The following is a 21,018-nucleotide window of genomic DNA, read 5'->3' on the forward strand; positions in this document are numbered from 1 at the left end:
GATCTTGGGAACAGCACTCATCAGAAACTCTCAAAACATCTATTTATTAGGAAAAAAAGCAGCTTCGAGGAAAACAGGGATTTTGGCAGAGTCTTCTCAATTCTGTTAAAAATTCCCACCCAAAAGGATAGTGGCTTGGACAACCTTTAACTCTGAAAGTTTCTAAGAATTTGTTCTAGAAATTTGGTTCCTAAAAATAAAATACGAATACCAGTTATCTGGACTGTTCAGTCCTGTTTCATTTCAAGATCTTTATAAACTAAAGGCATGATATGACACCCAATAATGTAAACCACCCGTCTTGCCCTGCCTAGCTTGCTCTCTGATAGGTCACAAGCAGAGATTAACCTGACCTAAAGAATAACAATGATTAAAAAAAAATCAAGATGTGACAATTTGTGGCATCTGCCTGGTTTTATGAAATTGCTGCATCATGAAGCATCTTAGAGAAGACACAGAAACCGAATAGGAAACCCTAAAATAAGCAATCAGCCTGGGCTCAGCTCACCACTGCTCTTCATTCACACTGATTGCTCAGGATTTTGCTGTGTGCAGGGACGAGCTGGGAAGGGATGCTGAGGAAGATGCTGCATCTTCTCTGCCTGGACACCCAATTACTGCTGCCTTCACGTCCTCCCTTTGAGCCCGAGTGCCCCGACGAAGCTGCGAGCCGCACGTTTCGTGCAGCCTAATTTATGCAATGTATTCTCCCACCTCACCTCCAAGTCAGCAGAGCGGGACCGGCCTTATAAAGACATTATAAATATTGAATCAACTAAGGAGCAATAGAGATTTTGACAAATCACCTCTGGGTGTGCAGGGAAACAATTACAGCAGATTTTGGCAGGGTAAAAAATCCCCACAAAACCAGGACAGAAAGGGCATATCTGCAGATTGCTGGAGCAGAAATACCAGGGTAGGACTTGTGGGTCTTTAGCTTCTCTGTTCAATCCAGTCTGCAAGACACAAAGCCTTGACAGAAATTGGGGTAGTTTATTCCCAGACATATCAAGGTGCCTACGCGGTGACTACCATTAATCAAAAGCTGATTCAATTCAGGGGCGATGCTCGCCCAGCTCCAGCTGTGCTAACCGGCAGCAAAGCGACGGCACCAGCACTCGCCCCCTCCATCGGGCACGCAGTGACAGGTGATTTTGGCAGCTCAGGTAGAAAAACTCAAGATCCACAGATAGTGGCAGGGCACGGTGTATGGAGAACACCATGTCAGCACAAGCTGGAAACAGCGCAAGTCAAGAGGCGTTTCACATCTGAGCGCCGCAAGCGTTTGACGGCCGTACCTCCTGTTTCCCAGTTTGTGGAGAAGGAAATATGGGTTTAACAGCATATTTAAACCCATACTTTTCAACACCTCATTTATCACCACGCCTGACTTGAAAGAAGGGTTTTAATTCCACAAATTTCAATGGGACGCCAGTCTATGCTAAACCTCAGGCATGCCAAAATCTCCCCTCCCGCTGGCAACCCTGCGGCAAGAAATATCTACTGCTCTAGGCTTGGGGATGGATGAACCCTAGGAAGCTCAGCCTGTCAAATTAGCACGAAAAAATAATAAAAGAGAAGGTTTTATTTCATGTTTTCCACTGGAAGCTCTGGAAACACAGTGCAGCAATTCTTTAATCAAAGCCTCAAAACATTTTGGGAAGGCAACAGCATACACTGCTTCCTCTAACTGCTCTCCATTTGCTCTCTGCCAGCAACACCTTCCTCGCTGTGTAACCGGCATCCCTAATGCGAGAAGAAAACACCATGAATTTTGACACCTATCGTATTTTTTTTACCTTTGTGTAACATCGACAGCAAGCTGCCTGGTGCTATCAGCTTTCATTTAATCTATTTTTTTCAGCTGTTACCCTTGCAAAGCATTGCAATAGCCCCTGAAATAAGCGACCACCCTCAGCACTGTGCGGGGGTTTCCATCTCTGAGCCCTCAATGCATCATGTGGAAAAACTCTTGTTAAAAAGTAAACAACGTGCTAAAATGCTGTGGAGTAAGCAGCCACCGTGTTGCAATTCAGCGCTGCAAATTGCCTCCAATATAATCCTGAAAGAGACAATTGAAATTGTCTCCAGTATTATCCCAACAACTAAACTGCCAGGGAAGTGAAACGATTCACAAGAGGCATGTGGCAAAAAAGCTGAGAAAGTAAAGGAAACAAGTTTTTGCTGGGACAAATGTGGCACGACCACCTTCTCTCTCCAGTAAGAGATTTTTTCCCCAAGCAGCGTGCTCCCACTGGCCCTTGGTGCGCAGCTGCCAGACGTCCTGAGCGGTGTGTCCAGATGGTTGGTGGAAGCTCAGACCTGAACTTCACATCAAGCCACTTTCGGAGAAATTCAGCCCAAAGAAACCTCCTCAACACAACCCAGCAATTCGTCCATCAACACCAATACAGCACATCAAGGGCTCCAATGAAAGATGCCAGAGCAGGGCAAAGCATATTTTAATCCTTATCTCTCTACATCGGTGGCCACAGCCAGCTCATCCTTCACATGGTCAACCCACCAGGCCACTCCTTCAGCCCTTTTTTCTTCGCAAGCAAGCTCGACTCAGAAGCCCTGCCGGTACTGGGCTACTTCTATTTTGGGGTTTTAAAACGTGATTTAGAGAACGTGACTTCTGCACACAGCAACTCATGCATCTCCTTCTGGTCTCGGTACCGTGCGAGGGTATAAGCCAGCCACAAAACTATGGTCTTTTCCACACTGGTCTGTAGTGGTCTGTAGATAAATACCCCAGTTTAGCACTGGGATAAATAAACAGCCCATTTCAGAGCCTTCATAAGACAGGCTATTTTGGGGTCAGGATCCTTGCTTCTGCACATCTCATTCCCATCTGCCCATGGGTGAGACGCAAACCTCTCTGCTTCAGGAACCCACCTTTTTTAGGTACCTTCCTAAAACCTCTGCAATTCCTCCCGAGAGCTTTGCGGGAGGCTCCAGAGCAGCCCCAGGCCTGAGCCCCGGCGTACGAGAGCTGTCCTGGGTCGCGCAAAACACGTGCGCAGAAGAAGGGATTTAGCTGATGCGGTGCCAAAGGCAGAGCTGGACGCTCGTCTTACGGTCTAAACAAAGGCTTTTTCGCTGTTTATGATCCAAGTCTATCAGGAAATAATTGAAGCTGACGCACACCCTGGTGGGACTGAGCCCAAGAGCTTATTAGAAAACTGAGTCAGCTTAAAAATCAGCCCAGCTTGCTCATGTTGACAAAGTTTTAACCTCGCTGCCCAGCAAACAGGGAGAGCATTGCATGCGGGGCTGCCAGGAGGGCCGGGGGATAGTGTATTACACCGGCAGGAGTGATGATGCCGAGCACTATCCCCATCGGCAGCCGTAGGCTTCCTGATGCCGTGCCAGCATTACACCATGACGCCGACTCTGATGCAGGATAACGTGCCTGCTCTCCATCCAGCACACTCCTCTCTGCTCTGTACCATCAGCATCCTCGGGCATGATGCAAGAGAAGACACAAACTCCATCGGGCAGGCAGGTGCTGCTGCCGTCCTCCGTTGCTGATTCCAGTGATTAATCATCACTTCTCACAAAACCAAAAGCAATGGCCAAAAGGTCTTCCTGCCCCACCTACATCAGTCTATATCACATCACTTATGTAAGGTCAATATAAGGCTGGGATTTTTTTGCGGTCAGAGGGTGCATGAGTGGCAAGGCAGACTTACCTCAACCTGCAGAAACTGAAACCCACAGCACTGGGTTTTGGCAAACACTATTGTGCCCTTTCCGTAGAAAGGACAATAATCAAGCACAAGACATATACAACGAGAGCTGCCATTTTCACTAAGCATATTGTCTCACCACCAGAACCAAACTGCACCAACAATCATTCCTGAAAAAACACACAGGGATGAATCTCTAGCAAAAGCATCGCCAGTGATACCATGGAAAACCTGGCCCCTTCTAGCATCAGGCGTTCATGGTGCACGTGCGTGGGAACGTGCATTTGTTATTCTGGTTTCCAAGCTCTAGGAGGAAAACTGCAGAGCATCTCAGGGTTGGGGAGATGGGACAGACCACACAGAGTTCAGCTTTCCCAGCTGACGATGCTGTCAGGGAAAAGCCCGTTTCACAGAGCTGGCATATGCCCTTTCTCTTAGCCCTACACTCACAGGCCAGCTGACAAATGCTGGTAAGATGCTGGTGACGAGCCCCCACCTGAGCTCCCTTCAGATCCATCAGCTACACATCTGGAAACATCTGTGAGTTTGCAAAAGCTCTCTGTGCCGTGGTCTTGTGCACGCCTGTACAGCTCCTACATCAACAGGGAGAGAAACCTGTGCCACGCACGCAAAACTGCTTTGAGGAACACCCAAATGGGAGGCAAAGCCTCTCTGCAAGGATCAAGCAAGCTGTACAGCACCCTCTTTCCTTTTCACTCATCTTGGCTGCTCAGCTGGAAAGCTTTGAGGAGAAGATGTCCCTCACAGAGCACATTTATGCAGCACCCTGGCTCTCAGCAAGACTCACGGAGCCCACAAAGAGCAAGCCCAGGTGGTGCAAGCAGCAGCTCAGAGAAGCAGTTTTTGGGCAAAGTCTTGGCTTCTTACTCCACCGTGTCCTCTCCAAGCTGGCAGAGACCCAGCGCACTTCCCGGCCATCAGACACGACGCTGAGCACGGGACGGAGGAGGGATGAGGAGGAAAGCTGAGAGTAGAGGCTCTTCCCTGCAAAGGGCCCCTTTCCCCGTCGTTCCTCCTCCGTCTTCGCCTGCCCCCAGCCCTCTGGAGGAGAGGGCTGCTCGCTGCCAGCAGGAGCCCAGAGATTCATGAGATATTAATCCCTTAACAGATTTCAGCTGAGAGAGGGATTCATGGCACATGCCCCATCTGCAAGCCGCAACCAGCCCCATGCCAAGGGGATCTCGTTCAACTGGAAAACGAGGGGGAGCGGCACAAGCTGAGCCCCGTCTGTCCCTGCGGCAGAGGGGGTGCCCCAGGCACACGCTGGAGACCACCAGGCTCCCGACCCTGGCTCCAGCCCCAAAAGGAGAGCTCTGGATGAAGGAGATGGAGCAACAGCGCTTGCAATGGGAATCAGTTAAACCCCAGGGATAAATGAGAGCAGGTAAAGGCTAGGAGCCAGGCTCACTCCCGTTGTGTCTTGCTGAACCTGCCCTGGTTTCTGCAGGGGGACCTGTTTTAATTCTCACTGATGGTGTCAACCTGCGGCATAGGAGAGAAACCGTTCGGCCTCTCTCAGCACCCCACGACAGATCCTGCCCGTGAGGTATCACCCAGCATCTGTGCACCACCTTTAACCACAAATGAGCGATCCTTGGACGCGCTCCTCGCCGCTCTGCCGGTGGAGGGAGGGGGGGTAATTGGAAGCAGAGGGATGACACCATGGGAAAGCAAACATGGGATGAACAGGACCGTGTTTTCACTGGGGATAAATAACCACGGTGTCACTGCCTGCCCTCCTTGCATCACCGTGCGGCAACGACTCCTGGGCGATGCAAGGAGGTAAGATTTGTATTCACAAACCAAATTTCAGGGCTACTCCAAAAGAAGCAGCCAGAGAGCTCAGAGGAGGACACAAAGCATATGAAAGCCTTGTGATAAAGATGTTATTGCAAATTAATTTGTTTTCATTAAGAAATGAATCACCCGCTCCTCCTCCAGCAGCAGAATCCCTGGTGGTGTGCAGAGCCCTGGGGGGGTTGCACCAGGGCCAAACATTGTGTAAAATAGGCCAACATTAATGATTAAAGAGCCCTGGTAAAGAATTCCTGCTGCAGCACAGCAGGGGATTGACCCAAATTAGAACAATTAGCCATTGTCTCATGTCGGAGGAAGCGACAGGTTTTTTCTCGTGTTATTACACAGTCCCACACTTCTGTCACTCGCAATCAATCTCTGGGCAAAAAAAAGGTGCTGTCCTGCAAATCTTAACACGCAAGAAGTCCCATATTGGCCCTCCCACATCATGATTTTGACTTAATTAAAAATTAGTATTTTTTTTCCCTTTTCTGTTTCTTCTAAAAAACTTTTCAAACTTGCAAAATCTCTCCAGATGCTGCAGGATTTGCAGTTGCCACTCTGATGCATAAAAAGCTCTGTCCATGCACGAACCATTGCAGCCACAGACCAGAGAAACTGCACTCATCCTGGGAGCACCATTCCCCACATATGAAATCTTTGGTGTGGAGACCCCTGAGCCAAGATGTTTCCTTTCCATACAGTTCAGTGGATGGTGACCCTTAAAACGTGACCTATTTCATACCCAGAAAATACAGAGAATGATAGATTTCCTTCCAAATCCTCCTCCTTGTTTTATTTGTCTTGGGTCATCAGCTAGCACAATAGGATAACAGTTTGGACCATCAAGCAAAAACAACCAGTTGTGAGGAAAAACCCACTATGTTCACAATGGTAAACAGAGTTATTACACAGTTAAAGACATAAAATAGCGAGAGATGCTCTAGAAAGCCCTAGCACAGATCATCCTCAATGGCTTTGACATGCATCAGATCACTTATTACAAATTAGCAAGAAGCCCAGGAGAGCAAAGCCTCACTAACCCACGCTGATGTAGGGATAGACTTTGGGGTTTGGAAAAGATGACAACAAAATGAAGAGGAAATGCTATCTCAGCACCATGAAATGGCCCCATGTGCAAAGCTTTCACATGCCGGGAGATCCCTAACATGTGCCAAAGCCGATGGGCCACAGGGATCTCCAAATACCTGCTAGGAAAGTGGCAAGAGAAGGCACAAGGACACATCTTGAGCAACTAGTAAGTGAAAGCCATGTCCGCCATCCACCAGTGCAGAGCAGCAGAACCCCCCCACAACCCAGGTCAACGCAGCAGCCGGCAAAAAGGTCTGCCCACCCAAAACCTGCAGCTGCTCCTGCAGCCCCAAAATGGCTTTCCCCAGCCTCTGGCACCAGAACGGCATCCTGCTCCCCGGTGCCGGGGCCCCGGGGTTTAATAGAAACCGAATTTACGACGCCTTCCCTTTTGATGTAGTCACGCAGAGCTGAAGTCATCTAATGGCTTTCTGGTTTTCCTTTTTTTCTTTCCTTTCTTCTTTTTTTTTCCCCTCCCCTCCTTGCTTTCAAAGCATGGGGCTAAATCGCAGCCTATTGTTGCATGCAGACATCTGCGCTGCAGCCAGCCGCAGCCCCAGCAAGCCATTGCCAGACTTTCCTTTTGAAGCCCTTATGGAGTTTTCTCCAGCAAACCGTCCTCCTCCTGCAAGACCAGGAGCCGAGGAATTAGGAAAGGCTTTAACTCCCCCGTTCCCCTCTCACCGAAGGTCAAAACATGCCAACACCCAGCCGGCAGCGAGCGCTCAGGTTGGTGTGTGATCATCCCACCACAGGAGACTCGGTGGTTGCTCCTACCTACAACCCCATCCAGGTGTACAAGGGAGAATCCACGCCAGCAACAAACTCCTCTTGCTGCATGGCTGGCCGGTTATTGAGTTCCTTGGGGAAGGCATGAAAATGCACGTGGAAAAAATCCCCGTTGTGCTGTAGGGAAGAGCTCTCCAGGGAGGTGTCCTTAAAATATCACCATAAGGATATTGCAATTCCCTCTCCATCGTTTCAGGCTCCTCTGGGAAGACACCCCTGCGTGTGGGGAATGGTTGATGAGGTGGATGATGCCCAGGCAAGCAGATATGGGCACGGTGGATCTAAGCGATACATCTTGTCCACACAGAGGAAAACAAAATCCAAATAAAGTGACAATATGGGTTTAAATGGGTCCATTTGACCACCCAATATCCCCGTGCCGAAATTCTTTTGAAAATAAATCAAGGCCATTTTAATTCAAATTAGAGGAGAAACAGAACAAATTTAATAAAGGCCATTTTAATAAGAATGAGGTTGTTCCCAGCTGGGTTCACTGCAACTGAGCTAATCCACTTGATCTTTCCTGAGTTTCCCCAGGTATGCAGCCATGGGGCCAAACACCACCCGTGCTTCCCCTGCTCAAGGTTAGGGCACTCACTGGCAGCAGAGACACTCCGATGGCTTTTGTAAGGGAAGGATGTGCCCCAGAATTAATTCACATTATGAAATGGCCAAGAAAAGACCAGCTGGTCCTGGAAGAGAATGAAGGTCTCATATATGAGAAGAGGCATTTGGCTTCTTACAGGAAAAATGCGTTTTTTTGGCATGGGAAATTCAGATTTGGGCTTGGTGATCCCTCTCTCAGCACGGCTCCAGCAGTGAGCTGACTGCAGAGTCCTTCCCAAGCTCTGCTTACGTCCCCTCTCCAGCCATCCGCATAGCAGCAGGAGGTTTGAAAAGACAGCAAAAACAAACCAGCTCCTGATCTCCCACTGCAGAAGGGCACTTGGTGGTGGAGCTGGGTCCATGGGGTGCAGGATTCGGGTCACGGACCTGGGAACAGCCAGCAAGGCCCTTGCAGAGCTGTCAAATTACCATGTACAGCCAGTTCCCTTTCTTGGAGGCTCTCTGCCAGGAGAGGAGCGTCTCCACCTTGGACGAATCTCTCATTTCTGTTCTGCAATGTCGTATTTTACAATGACCGCTGTGGGTCCACAGGAACTCAACAGGGCTTACAGACGGTCAAAGCCTAGCATCAAATAAGGTACTATATCTTATTTCAAATCACCTAATGTAGGGGTATTTCTGTATAAAACTATCTCAAGTATTAGGAAGTGGTTTGTGGGAAATTCTACTGAGAGTATGTTAAAAGATACACAGAAATAGAAATGCATAGACATACAAGTTGCACAGAAACAATGCAAACCAACCAAACAGCTCCAGATGCTGTTTGGATAAGGAATGTTGTTCGTACTGGAAACCTTACTCCCTTCCTTCTGGTTTGCTAGGAGATAGGCTTTACCATCAAAAATTCCCTCTTAAAGACAGGCAGAGGTAAAAGCATAATATGCAAAGATGGCTTTTTTTTTGAGGAGGAGAAGGACCAGTCTTGTATTAAGCAATAAACTATACTTTGATAAAAGCTTATCAGAAAGTAAAGCTTCTCATCCAGCAGCAACCCTTTTGTAAAGGAAGGAACATTTCTGAGATCTTGCAAGAACTGAGAAGAGGAACCACTTCTCATCAGCATTCCTGGTCAGAAAACTCATCCCGTTACCTGGCAAAACCCAAACCCAGCAACCAAACCATCCAGTACAATTTCAAACCCCATGCCCAGGCCTGCAGCAATCTGGCCAGGTATGGAGAAACAGGAATGACAGCGCCAGCTACTGCACAACATGCCCCCAAACTGAAAATACTTTTGCGTAAGACTAATTGAAGGTTGCGGCCATGATTAGCTGCAAGCTCCAGGCTGAGAGCGTGTAGCCTAAGCAGCACTTCTGGTCTTCACCACCTTATTGGAGAAGCCTGACACACTGGCAGGAGCAGCAGCTGAAGGTGTCCCTTAGCAGATGGCATGTACACCATGCCAGGGCAGACAGCATCAGCTCTGGCAGCAAGCACGGCAAAATTAACATTTTGTGGAGTCCTGGTTGACAGCAGCATAAAACTCAATGAGGGAGAAAGTCGGCAACTGGTGCAAACCGTAAGTGGCCTCAACCTGGGGACTTCTGGGCAGGAGGTGCCCGCAGGGATAACCGGGCTCTCAAGCTGAGGGTAACCGCCTGACCCATTGCTTCTCGCTGTGCTGATTGCAGCCGGTCTCCAGAAGGTCCCATTAACTCCTTGGTCCAAAAGGAGCAACTGGCTTTGATCAAATTAACCAAATACTCGGCCATCAAGCGTGGCGCATGCATTAACTTCATGGTTCAAAAAACCCCAAATCCTCTGCTTCCAGGCAGATCTATCAGTGGTGCAAACCCTTTCCCCAACATGGCCCAAACCACAAAGGCATGAGATCTCCACATCTTGCCATCACATGCTGGTTGCAGAGGTGGGAGTTGATGTTGACCTCCCTAAGATGACCAGCAAGGGACTGAGCACCAGCAAGCTTAATTCTTTTGCTCTCAGTAAAGGATTTGCTCCTGTTCAACTCTTACAAAAAACCAGCCAGACCAGTCCAGCTCTGGACTGGCCTGACACCACAAAGCCACTGCCAAACCTGGGAAACCCATGGCTGAGGACATCTACGCTGGGCATACTGGGCATCCTGACACAGTACTGAGTGCTCACCTAGGACAATCACAGAGTACCAAGGACCCCAGCAATTAAACCCTGCTTTGAACTAGCCCAAATTAGGAACTGGTGAAGCTGCAGCAGCAGCAGAACATTGAAAGAGGAAATTTGTAGAAACAAAGCAAAGAAATGGAAACCAATTTTGCAGCTCAGGTCCTGCTATGAGCAGTGCTCACCATCCGCTTTGACGAAAGGCCAAAGTGCGATGCATTAGATTCAGTGTTCACACACTGAAATGAAAAGCAATGTACAATAGAGCTTATCGAGAGAGCCAGAAGTACAAGACGAATGGAATCGCAGCAACTCGGGAAGTTATTCAAAAAGATCCTGGAGTAATATTACACTTGGACTTCAGAGAAGCAATTAAAGAAGGCAATAAAATTCAAGGTGATAGATGGCCCTGAGGGGAACATGTAAGATAAAGGGAAATTGCAAAAAAGAATATAAAAATCTTTTGAGAGAGCTACTGGAGGGTACCCAGCTTAGCTTCCGCAGCAGAGGATAAATAAGCAGCAGTCAGAACGATGTGGGGAATGGCAGGGGATCTGCATGCTGCTTTGCACCCATTAGCTGCATTGCCCCACGCTGTGATGCCTAGTGCCACTGACTCCATCCTCAGTTGAGATGTGCAAAGCAAAATTGTGACTGTGGAGGAGGCTTTTGAGCATCACCACTCCAGCACATGCTCCTGACATGCACAGTAAGATCCTCAGCCAAATAAATTGGACCCACTTCAGTGCTATAAACAAAGTCAGTAATGGGAAAGCCATTTAGATGACAGTGTTCAATCCTGGAAGGGTCACTGGACAATCCTTTTAATGACAAACGCATCTGTAGCCTTCTGATAGACACAAGGAGTTATCATAAAACAAAGGAAGCAGCTAAAAATCCAGAAGAGCCATTCATTACCCTGGAAATATGTCAGCAAACAACCGACTCGTGAGTTAATCATTCTAGCTGGTGTAAAACAGCAAAGACAGAAAAACACCCAAGGTGCTGCACTGACTGGACTGCAAATGGGAAGAGGGGTCGGAGGTGTCAGCCTCTAAACATCTGCTGAAGTCAATGTATTCAGTGGATGATGGCACTCGCCTTCCTCCTACACACACAGACAGGGAGGATTGATTTCAGAGCCTTGGGGGATGCAGAGCCCCTGGGCAGCTCGTCTCCAGTGGGGCTCAGCCGCTCCCCATCACTCACTGCCACTGGCCAAGAGCGGTTTGCAGGCAAAGCTCCCCCCACGTTTCGGCAAACAGCATCATCCCTCACCTACAGACCTGATGTCTCTACTTACCCGCGTGGCCTCAGGCTGCAGCAAGCACGGCATCTCCAGGGGGGCTCCTCGATTTGCTTTTTAGGCTCTCAGACCCTGCTCAGGGGCAATGCACACAGGATGGAGACGCATGCTGCAGAGTGATGGGTGCACAGAGCTTTGCACGGTGTCCGTGATACCTCCCACCATCCTGCCTTGAGCAAACGCGGCTTTTCAGCCAGACCCTGCCCTAGCCGCTCTCTCTGCAGAAGCCAGCATTTCTCAATGGTTGGGAACCGCAGGTCGGAGCCCAGCACCTGCCTTTGCTGCTAAATGCAGGAACCGCTTGCCGTTCTTCATACCCCTCTCACCCGGGGGTTAAACCAGAAGTAGATTATTCGGTTATTTATGTCCCAGATGTAGGACAGCACGTAGAGATTTTCCCAGCCCAAGCCATCTCCTACGGAGCCTGTGTCTCAGCTGCACCGCACCAGATCCCACGGGAAGCAAACCCCAGTCCAGTCTGTTATTGCTGTTGGAGGAGAGCAGGAGTGTCCCCGGGATACCACTGCAAATATTTATGTCATTCCATGGGGGCTCTCAGCCCCTCGCCACAACCCCTGGGAGTCTCGTGATGTGCACGAGAGCCTGGGAAGAGGCGGCAGCCATCCCCTCGCATCAGTCCCCATTGCTCCCCGCTGCGGGCAGGCACAGAAACGTGAATCCCAGTGCAAGGGCACAACCCTCAGAGCAACCCTCGCCTTCAACTCATTAACCGTTATGGGGCCCTCATAGGCACAAGAGAACTGGGAATTTTCTTTTTTTTTTTTTAATAGAGAAAAAAAAAGATAAGATCACAGTAACGAAGCAGCAGCTAATAGCAGTGCCTGCCCTCCAGCCAAGCTCTCCCAGCAACAGCTCCGGGATGCAGCGAGGCTTGAGGGAGTGGGGTCACTTCATCAAGTGCTCCAAACAGATGCGAAACTACGAACGCAGACGCAAGAGCTGTACCGGGGATTTCCTGGAAAGCTGGATGGAAAGGAGAAAAGGGAAAGTGACAGAGAAATCAGGAGGATTAGCAAATTACCTAATGATTGCAAAACTCTTTGAAGATGGAAAGGGTGGGATAAAGCTCTTACTCAAATCCCCAAATACCCCAAACTGTGAGATAATCGCTTGCTGGACTTTGGCCAGAAATTACAGCCCTGGCCATCTATGAAGAGCAATCGCTGAAAATCCCGCTGGCCACTTCCCTACCTGCAAGACCTCAGCTTTTTGCATTTCTTTATTACTTTTTTGCCCACCAGAGAGAGTGCAGCTGCATCCCCTTTGGAAGGAGCAATTATCTGGCGATTCCCTGGGGAAGGACACATCGTACACATGGGGTGAACCAGAGAGAGAGGCTCCTCTCGCCTCATCAGCACCCCACGGGGTCCTGACCCACCCCAAATCTGCAATGCTGCTCGTCAGTATATCTCCTCTGTATGGCTGGGTGAAAGCATCTCCGAGACCTGGCACAGCCAAACCCCTGAGGGGCCGCAGAGCTGCCCTGGAGAAGCGACTCCGTGCTGGGGGCTGCAAAGGCAAGAGCTTGGAGATCAGTAGCAAAGGGCAGAACTTCTCCTTGCTCCAAGAAATAGCCTGAAGCATACGTCAAGACAGCTGTGATGCTGCAGATGGGCTAAACACGAGTAACCCTTCAAATTCCGGGATCAGCGCTGGAAATGCGAGGGCTCCCGAGACCCAGAGGCGTTCTGGTTCAGCCCTGTTGAATGCAGTGCTGTGCACAGCCCTTCCCAACTCCAGGCATCGCTTTTCCCTACTGTGAAATGCTGATAATGCTCTTTCCCTTCTTCATACAGGGGCACGGAGAGCTGCTTGGCAGTAACGGTGTTTTATCCTCAAGGGCTTTCAGCTCACCCTGAAACAGCACGGGTACTCAGCACCTCTGAACACCCCTGCAAAGGCTGACCACGCTACCCAGCAAAGAAGTTGGAGTACATGCAAACCAATGGATTTTACTTTGAGTCAACGGCATGGGGCAAAGGCAGGATTTGGGGCAGGCGATTGCACCATCGCGTAGGACCCCGTACCGACATCACGCAATGCCGCTGAGCCCTCGCTAGCTAAGCTCCACACACTCCTCGGCAGGGCTCACTTCTCTGCCCTTCCAGAGACTCCAGACATGTCATCATCTCCATCTCTTCCCCCAAATGCTGGGCAAATGCCCTTACTTTGCTGGAGAGCAGCAGGGATGCAACAGGGCTAGCCAAAATGTGTCCTGGGCACTGACAGCCTTCAGTGGTCAGGCTTTAAAAATAGGTGTACCAGTTGCTTGCAGCCCCAGAATAGCTAAGATCAGGTCATAATATCTATTAGAGCTTCTTTCACCCACCTTGACAAACGGTGAGCGGGGTTTTTCTGCCTGAACCAAGTCAGATGTGACCATAATCCGTGGCCATCAGCAGCGGTCTATCAATAGAGAGGAAACCCCTCCTTATTAAAACCCTCAAACTCTCCTTATTAAACCATTCATTTCTGCAAATCCGCATTGCCAACAGACTGTTTGCTTGCTTAGTATTCACTCACCTCTGAGTTAGACTGGAAACAGATATTAAAATATCCACCCAAGTGCCCAAGTCACCCAGCTCTCCCCTCCAGCTATACCATAGGAGAGGTCCCCAACACGCACTCTGCTTGAGGTAAACAAATAATGCTCCTGCCAGGAGGCAGGGAATCAATATGCTTTCTTCCTTTGCGGTAAATTATGTTCTGATTAAAAGCTAAATGAGCTGAACTCAAACGTCAATTACCATCAGAAAACATCAATAAAATATGTTGTTACTGTTTAATGAGGTACCTGTTTCTTCATCCGTCATTTCCCTCGGGGACACTTACTTGGCGTTATTGGAGAGGCTGGAGGCGAAGTGTGTGGCAGGGCGGACAGTCCCAGGTGCTCACCTCGGGATGGGGATGGGAACTTGCCTTTGCACCAGTATTTCTGTGCAATGACACACAACTCTTGGCTGCCAGAGCTGTGCCAGAAGGGTCCTTAGAAAAGATTCAAAGTTAATCAGGGCAACTACAGCCTCACCCACAGACTCTGCTTTAACCCCGTGGGAAGCTCAGCTGGGTTGTCTGCATCCACGTGGCACCAACAGCATCCAGGCACAGAGAAACTCTTCTGCCAGCAGCTAGATCGATGTGACACCAAGCCCGGACAGCATAAGAAGTGGTAAAACCTGGACAGTGGTAAAAAGCCATGCACACCAGCAGGACTCATTAGGACTGCAAGCACTTGTTTGAATTATTAAGCAGCATATTGTATTGTTCACAAAATAGTCCACAAGCTTGCCAGCTCTAGTGAAAGCAGCTCAGCAAATGCTTTCTTCAGTTGTTCATCCTTTTTCATCACAGTTTTTCCCAGCTATATTCCCCATCCTGTGATTTTCTGGGAGCAATGGAGAAAGTCTGCTTGACCCAAATTGGTTTTGTGGCGTGGATTGCATGCGAGTGGCTCTTCGATGTGCTGCTTAGGTGACATTTTTTGGAGGAAAGCGATGCATTAGGAGACCAGGGACTCAATTCAGATGCTCTCCACATTCATGCGCTCTCAGTCTCATTATGCTCTATCACATCGACAGGGCTGAGAAGCAAATCCTTCTTGTGTATTAACAGACTGACTTTTCTGAAATTTCAAAGCACTTTCATCCAGAGACCAAAAACTGCTGCCCCTGACAACCTTCTTGGAAAGCTGGTATCAGTCTGCAGGCAGAGGAGCAGAGCACACAGCTGACAACTATTTCTTATACTGACTTGAGGGTCTACGGAAGAGGCAGGTAAGATCTGGCTTCACCACATGAGATGGCACAGACGGGCAAGTGTGAAATGAGGAAAGAATATTTTCCAGAAGACAACCTGAAACCCCCAAGCACCTCATGTAAAAATGTATTTTTTCTTTTATGTCAAGGCAGAGCTGCTGAGCCCCAGGTGCTGCCACAAGACAAATATTAGACCCTTCTCCAAGAGACTTCATCGACACTAGAAGTGAGCCTTGCTCATCATGGCCAACAGCAGAGCATCTCTTATGGCTCTTTTTCTTGCCCACCGTGAAGGTGAGACCACCAAGAAGCAAGGTGAGAGGAGCCTCTTCTCTGTCCAGCCACGGAGCATCAATGGAGAGTCAAGAGCAGAGGCAGTGGGGGTCTCTGTCATCTCCTATGGGGTTTTTTCTCTAGAGAAGAAATGGGGAAGAGAAACAAGGAGGTGGGGAAGAAACAACTAACCCACTGTTAGGAACTGGTAGATCCTTCCAAAATACAGCCACAGACCTTTTCCTTCTCTTTTTGGCATTAAAATACTTGTGCTGACCTGCCCCCTTCTCCCTTCTCTTCTGCTTTGGATTCAGCTCTGAAGATTACTTTGGCTGCTTGGCAACTGCTGCCTTTTGAGAAAAGATGGGGCCACCGTGAAATATCTTTTCCTGCTACTGGTTCTTTTTTTAATCTTCTGCTCCAGCTCAGGCCTGCGTGACGATGCCCATCACTGACAACTGGTGTCACCCAAGATGCTCTCAACTGCTTGGCAGAAAAGGGGAAGCTGTGTGCACACAGCGCTTCGCACAGCACTCGCCAGCTCGTGTGGCACCTGACATTTTGGAGGCATTGCAAAAATCCGTCTCCAAGCTGACAAAATCCACCCTGCAGCATTTTGGAGGGTTTGCAGATGGTTATGCAGTGGTTAGGAAAGGTCGTCTTATTATTCTGGGAACTGAGCGAGGGGGCAATTCTGTCAGCCGGTGTGGAGATTTTGGGTTTGAGCAACTCAAAAGAGATAAAAAGATAAAAGTCACCCTGGCCATGCTGGACTTTTTTTTTTTTTTTTCTTTTTTGAAAAGCCTCAGTCAGCTCATCCAATAACCATTTGTGTTTATACAGCCTCTTTCATCCCAAATTGCATTGCAGCATTTCAGAGACTTTCAAATCACAGATTCTCTATTCGTTGACCCCCACATGGTATCAGTTAGGTAGCTGGGAATGTGAGAAAGACTTCTTTGTCTCTTCACACTGCAGTAAAAGTTGCACACATTGCCATGCCTTAGCCCAATCCCATAAACTCCTCAGTACTTTTTAATCCAAGGGAATTTTTTATGGCACTGATAACAGGGTGGGCCGGGTGGGCTTCCCCAGGCTGCTCCCACACACCTGCCTCTTCTGCATCGAACAGGCTCAACTCCCATCACCAGCTGAATTTCTCCTACAGAGACATAACTGGTATAAAAGTCTGTAAAGAGATACCTAATTCTCATAAATAGGCCATAATTTTCATAAATTAGCCCAGGCATCCACTAGCTAGCCAGAAAGCGGGGTTACCCCATCACACACTGCCTCGGAGAGGGGAAAACAAAAGCAGCCCAGGGGCTAAGGGCAGACAAACCCTACACACACATGCCCCTAACAAAAAATGACAGTGTCTTGCACAAACACAGGCCAGTTCATCCTACAGCCGTGACACTGGTGCTGTGGGGGAATACAGATTCAGCATCTTTTATAAGGCGTTATTGCTTGAAATATAGTTAATCTACCTGACATTTTAACATGTTTTTTATAAAGGACAGGAACACTCTCCCTGGGTTCCTACACCATGAAGCGTGCTTAAATAAAGGGTTGCATCCTGCCCCTTCCCCGCTGATGCTGGTGAGGTGTATTTTTTTAAAAAGAAAAATAGATGCCAGGAGAACAGTGCCACGGATCAGGCTCTGATTAATTGCTCGACATCCCCACGTGTAAACGGGCTGAGTGTCGGGGAACAAATTCATCAGGCAGGGAGGGACGAGGACGGTGCAGGAGCTTCCTTGCATCACTCGGGCTTTGGACAAGGAGGCTGAGGCAGGGCTCGTCCCCTCTCCCTCTGCACTCCCATTTCACATACGAAACCAATAACTTGCCAGTAGTGGTACCATCATAGCCCATCTAGACTTCACTGTTATTCCCTTTTAGCCTTAATATTAAAAAAACCTGCAAAGTGCAGCTTTCCCCTGTTTCCAAGGCACTCTGCTCAGCTTTAGCTCACACATAGGGGCTTTAGAGAACATCTCTCTTTTTGCGAAGAAAAGATGAGCAGAGGGCATGACACATTAAGTTAGGAAAGAACCACAGTTTTCATTAGTAGGGTCTGAGCTTCGCAGCCTGTTTCATACTGCAAGACAGTTTAACGTATTGCAGATGTCTTAAATACCCATAAAGAGTGATCCTCACACTTGGAGCAAGACCAGCAAAAAAAAAAAAAAAAAAAAAAAAGCGCCATTAACACAGAATACAATTGACTTAGTTGAATCCCCATCATCCCCTTTGCTTTTATATCAGTTATTTGGGGTTTTAGAGGGTTTTCATTCATAAATCAGCTTCCTTTTATGATGTTTCTTACAGCAAAGAACAAATAATACTTAGTGCTCTCATAGCACTTTGCATGTGGAATCTGAGAGCTTTGCAAGAAGCTGTGTGAGATGCATTTGCCTTGTGCATCTAATAGCAAAAGGAAAAGGTAAGAAACTCGTTGAGGCTGACAAGCTCACCCAACAGACTGTGCCTGAGTGTCCCTCAATGTGTCATCACTTCATACTTATAATTTCAGCTTGTACTGCTGTAAAAATGAGTGTGATGTCAGAAACTTGGAATGATAATTTGAATTCAAGATCAAATAATAACACGCATGGTGGAGGAGCTGGATTATGTGCTTGGTTTGGGGATAAAGGCATCGAGTTGGTGGTCACGGTATCCTGACTATATTCGTCCTGTATAAACTGAGTTTATTAATACCGTTTTAGCCACATGTCACAGCACACAGGATAGTAAATACGAGGAAAAATGCTCATTTTAGCTTCAATGCAGCTCCATCAGAAATAACACATTTTAAAAATGCAGGGCATAAAAAACCCAACATCATCTGTAAGTTCAATCCTTATACCACGGGGCTGAAGAAGGGTTCGAAATAGATTATGTCATCCAGGTCACAATAACCACTTTTTCTTTCCATACTTTCTTGTTTTCACGGGTGACAATTCATGTAATCAAACCCATACTGCAAACCTGATCAATTTAGAGCTCACGCAGGAAAAGACATCCGAGCCAGGGATGCGGCTAAGCATATATTTCTCAAATGACACAGGAGCGAACAAGAAAATAGATTTTCACTCTATCCAGAGCTACACAGGCAAAATCCATTTTGCTTCCAGTCCCAGCATGTCACCTCTCCAACTACACCAATTGCTTAGAAGAGTTTTTAAATGCCCTCCCTAGCACATTGCTGTCACCATATAGCTTGAAACACTACGAATTTTGGTGGGGAAACTGAGGACCACGTTATCTGTTGTACACAGCTTCCACCCAGCCACTGACTGGCAGAAAAGCCTTCCTCCACAGAAAGCAGCAGGATGGGGATCAGCAAAGCCAAAATCTCACTTTGGATTTACTCTAGGCAGCCATCAGGGGTTGGAGGAGCTTCCACGGTACATCCCCAGGACAGTAAGAGCTGGTGCAATCAAACACCCCAAGGTCGCAAGGGAAAAAAGCAGCCTTTGCTCAAGGCTTCACTCTCGCCTCTCCCCCGGCTCCGCTCAGTGCTTATCCCATGTTCAACAAGTCCTCAAACCAGAGGAAAGCCTGACTCACTCCCTATCACGGTCATCAGTCATCCATACATGTGGCTTTGGTCTGTGGAAAAAGAAACCGGTTTAATTTTCCAATAGTTTATGGCCAGATATTCCTGCTGGCAAAAAGAGCTGTGAATTTTTTACGGGGGCCCTTTGCTCCTTATGCGTTTGTGTTTTCAGCTCCTTTGCCTGGAACAACTCCCACTGGAAACCTGAGCGGCTGGAGGAAAGATACGGGGCATCGGGGCAGCTCCGTCCCACGCCACGCGGCTTTGCTGAAGTGTTTTGTCCCCTTTCCCCGTTCATGGGGCAACCCTGGACAGACAGACAGACAGACATCACGGGGTCCGAGAGCACCAGCACCACCAGCTGCCTCCTTACCCTGGCACTGTGTTTTGGAAAGGGATGGCTTCAGGCTGTGCCTATAGCTGAGCTGTTTTGTGAGGAGCCCGCCTGGCACCTTTCCACAGGGCTGGGGTTGGAGAGAGGCACAAGGATAAAAGACTGTCCCAAGGTCATTGCCATGGGGAAGAAAACACTTGTTCAAATGTCTTTGATCCTATGCAAACACCCCCTTGAAGTGACGTTGGAAAACTTGCTGCACAATATGAGAGTTTCCTGAAGAGCAAAGGTTTACAATAGCCGCACAAAGCAATAAATACCAAGTGCAACATCTACGGCCACCACTCAACACAACGTTCACATGCAATGGCAGCATTTATTCGATCTGAAAGCTTCCCCACCAGATAGCAACCCGGCAAGCCACAGCCAGAGCTGGGCGGTTGCTCTCGCATGGCTCCATCGGCGTTTCTGGAGACGCCGCGTGGTTGTGCTGCAGGCACGTCCCGGCCCCTCAAGGAAGGGGTACTCAAGACACCCGGGTTTGGTTGAACTGCGTTATATGTTTGTAAGTAAGGATGGGACCAAATCCAAACCCTGACTTCCAAGTGATCTGGAAAAGAGTTTTCACTTGGCTGCTTTAGCAAAAGTCACCCGAACACAAGCGCCTCAGGGAAGGCTGGGACCTCAGCAGCGTCGGGAGAGACATGATCCAGCCTTTGCACGACATACCCTGATGTCCACACAAAAGCTCACCCAAACAATTTCCGCACTCGGGCTCATTCAAAGCACTCCAGGCTCCTCCAGCACAAGTTAAATTTTTTGCCTTGCTGCTGGTTTGAATTTACTTGCTGGAATAAGCATCCACTGAACTGTGCTGAGCTGCAGCCACGTTGGAGAGCCCAGGCCAACTTTTTTTCTGGCCATACAGACCAGGACATGTTTACCCAGAACTTGGAAAAACAATTCAACTTTTATTTTAGCTCAGAGGAGAGACCAAGGGGTCACCTTTAAGCTAAGGGTGGTATAAATAGAGGCTGAGTGAAAAAAGCAATGTACAGAAAGCCAGGGAAGTGCTCTCTCCAGGAGGGAGGAGGAAAGCAAGACCCCATAACCCTGAGCAGACACATATTTAATAGAGCAGGTTAACAGGGACCAGGGTCCAGGTCAGTCCCATTCTTCAGCCCCATCTGTGCCACCTCTGTACAGATGTGGGCAAGTTCACAGCTGCCTCAACCTACATATTCATGTATATTCGTGCCACGGGATGCAACGGCGTACCTTCAGCAGGCAGAGCAAAAGCCAAAACTTCTTCAACGCTCCTGGCCCTGAGCTTTCTCCTGCTCTTGTATGCCGCTGCCAAGTCTCTGTCAAAGAAACTGCAGGGAGGGAAAGAGGTCTGGGGAGAAAGAGGACTGGATGCTGGAAAATAACCCAGGTGACTAAGGCATGCAGGTTTTTGGGGACATAAAGGAAATCAGTGTCTCAGAAAAACACCACCAAACACTGGGATGAAATTACTTTTCACCCAGCATCCTGAGCTGCCAGAACAAAGAGGGTTTAAAGCACAGCCGGTAGCACCCAAAGCCCAAGCAAGGCTAAGTCATGGACCAGGAGCTGCAGCACGGTCCTGCTGTTGCTGGACTTGC

At 48.5% G+C, this 21,018-nt stretch overlaps 1 protein-coding gene across 1 annotated transcript in view; it reads right to left on the reverse strand.

Annotated features, from left to right (window-relative positions):
• Positions 1-21,018, reverse strand: part of LRRC75A (leucine rich repeat containing 75A) — a 96,609-nt gene that overhangs the window by 37,894 nt on the left and 37,697 nt on the right. The window lies entirely within an intron of this gene.

The sequence above is a fragment of the Harpia harpyja genome, chromosome 12 (assembly GCF_026419915.1).
Source record: "Harpia harpyja isolate bHarHar1 chromosome 12, bHarHar1 primary haplotype, whole genome shotgun sequence".
Taxonomy (NCBI): Eukaryota; Metazoa; Chordata; class Aves; order Accipitriformes; family Accipitridae; genus Harpia; species Harpia harpyja.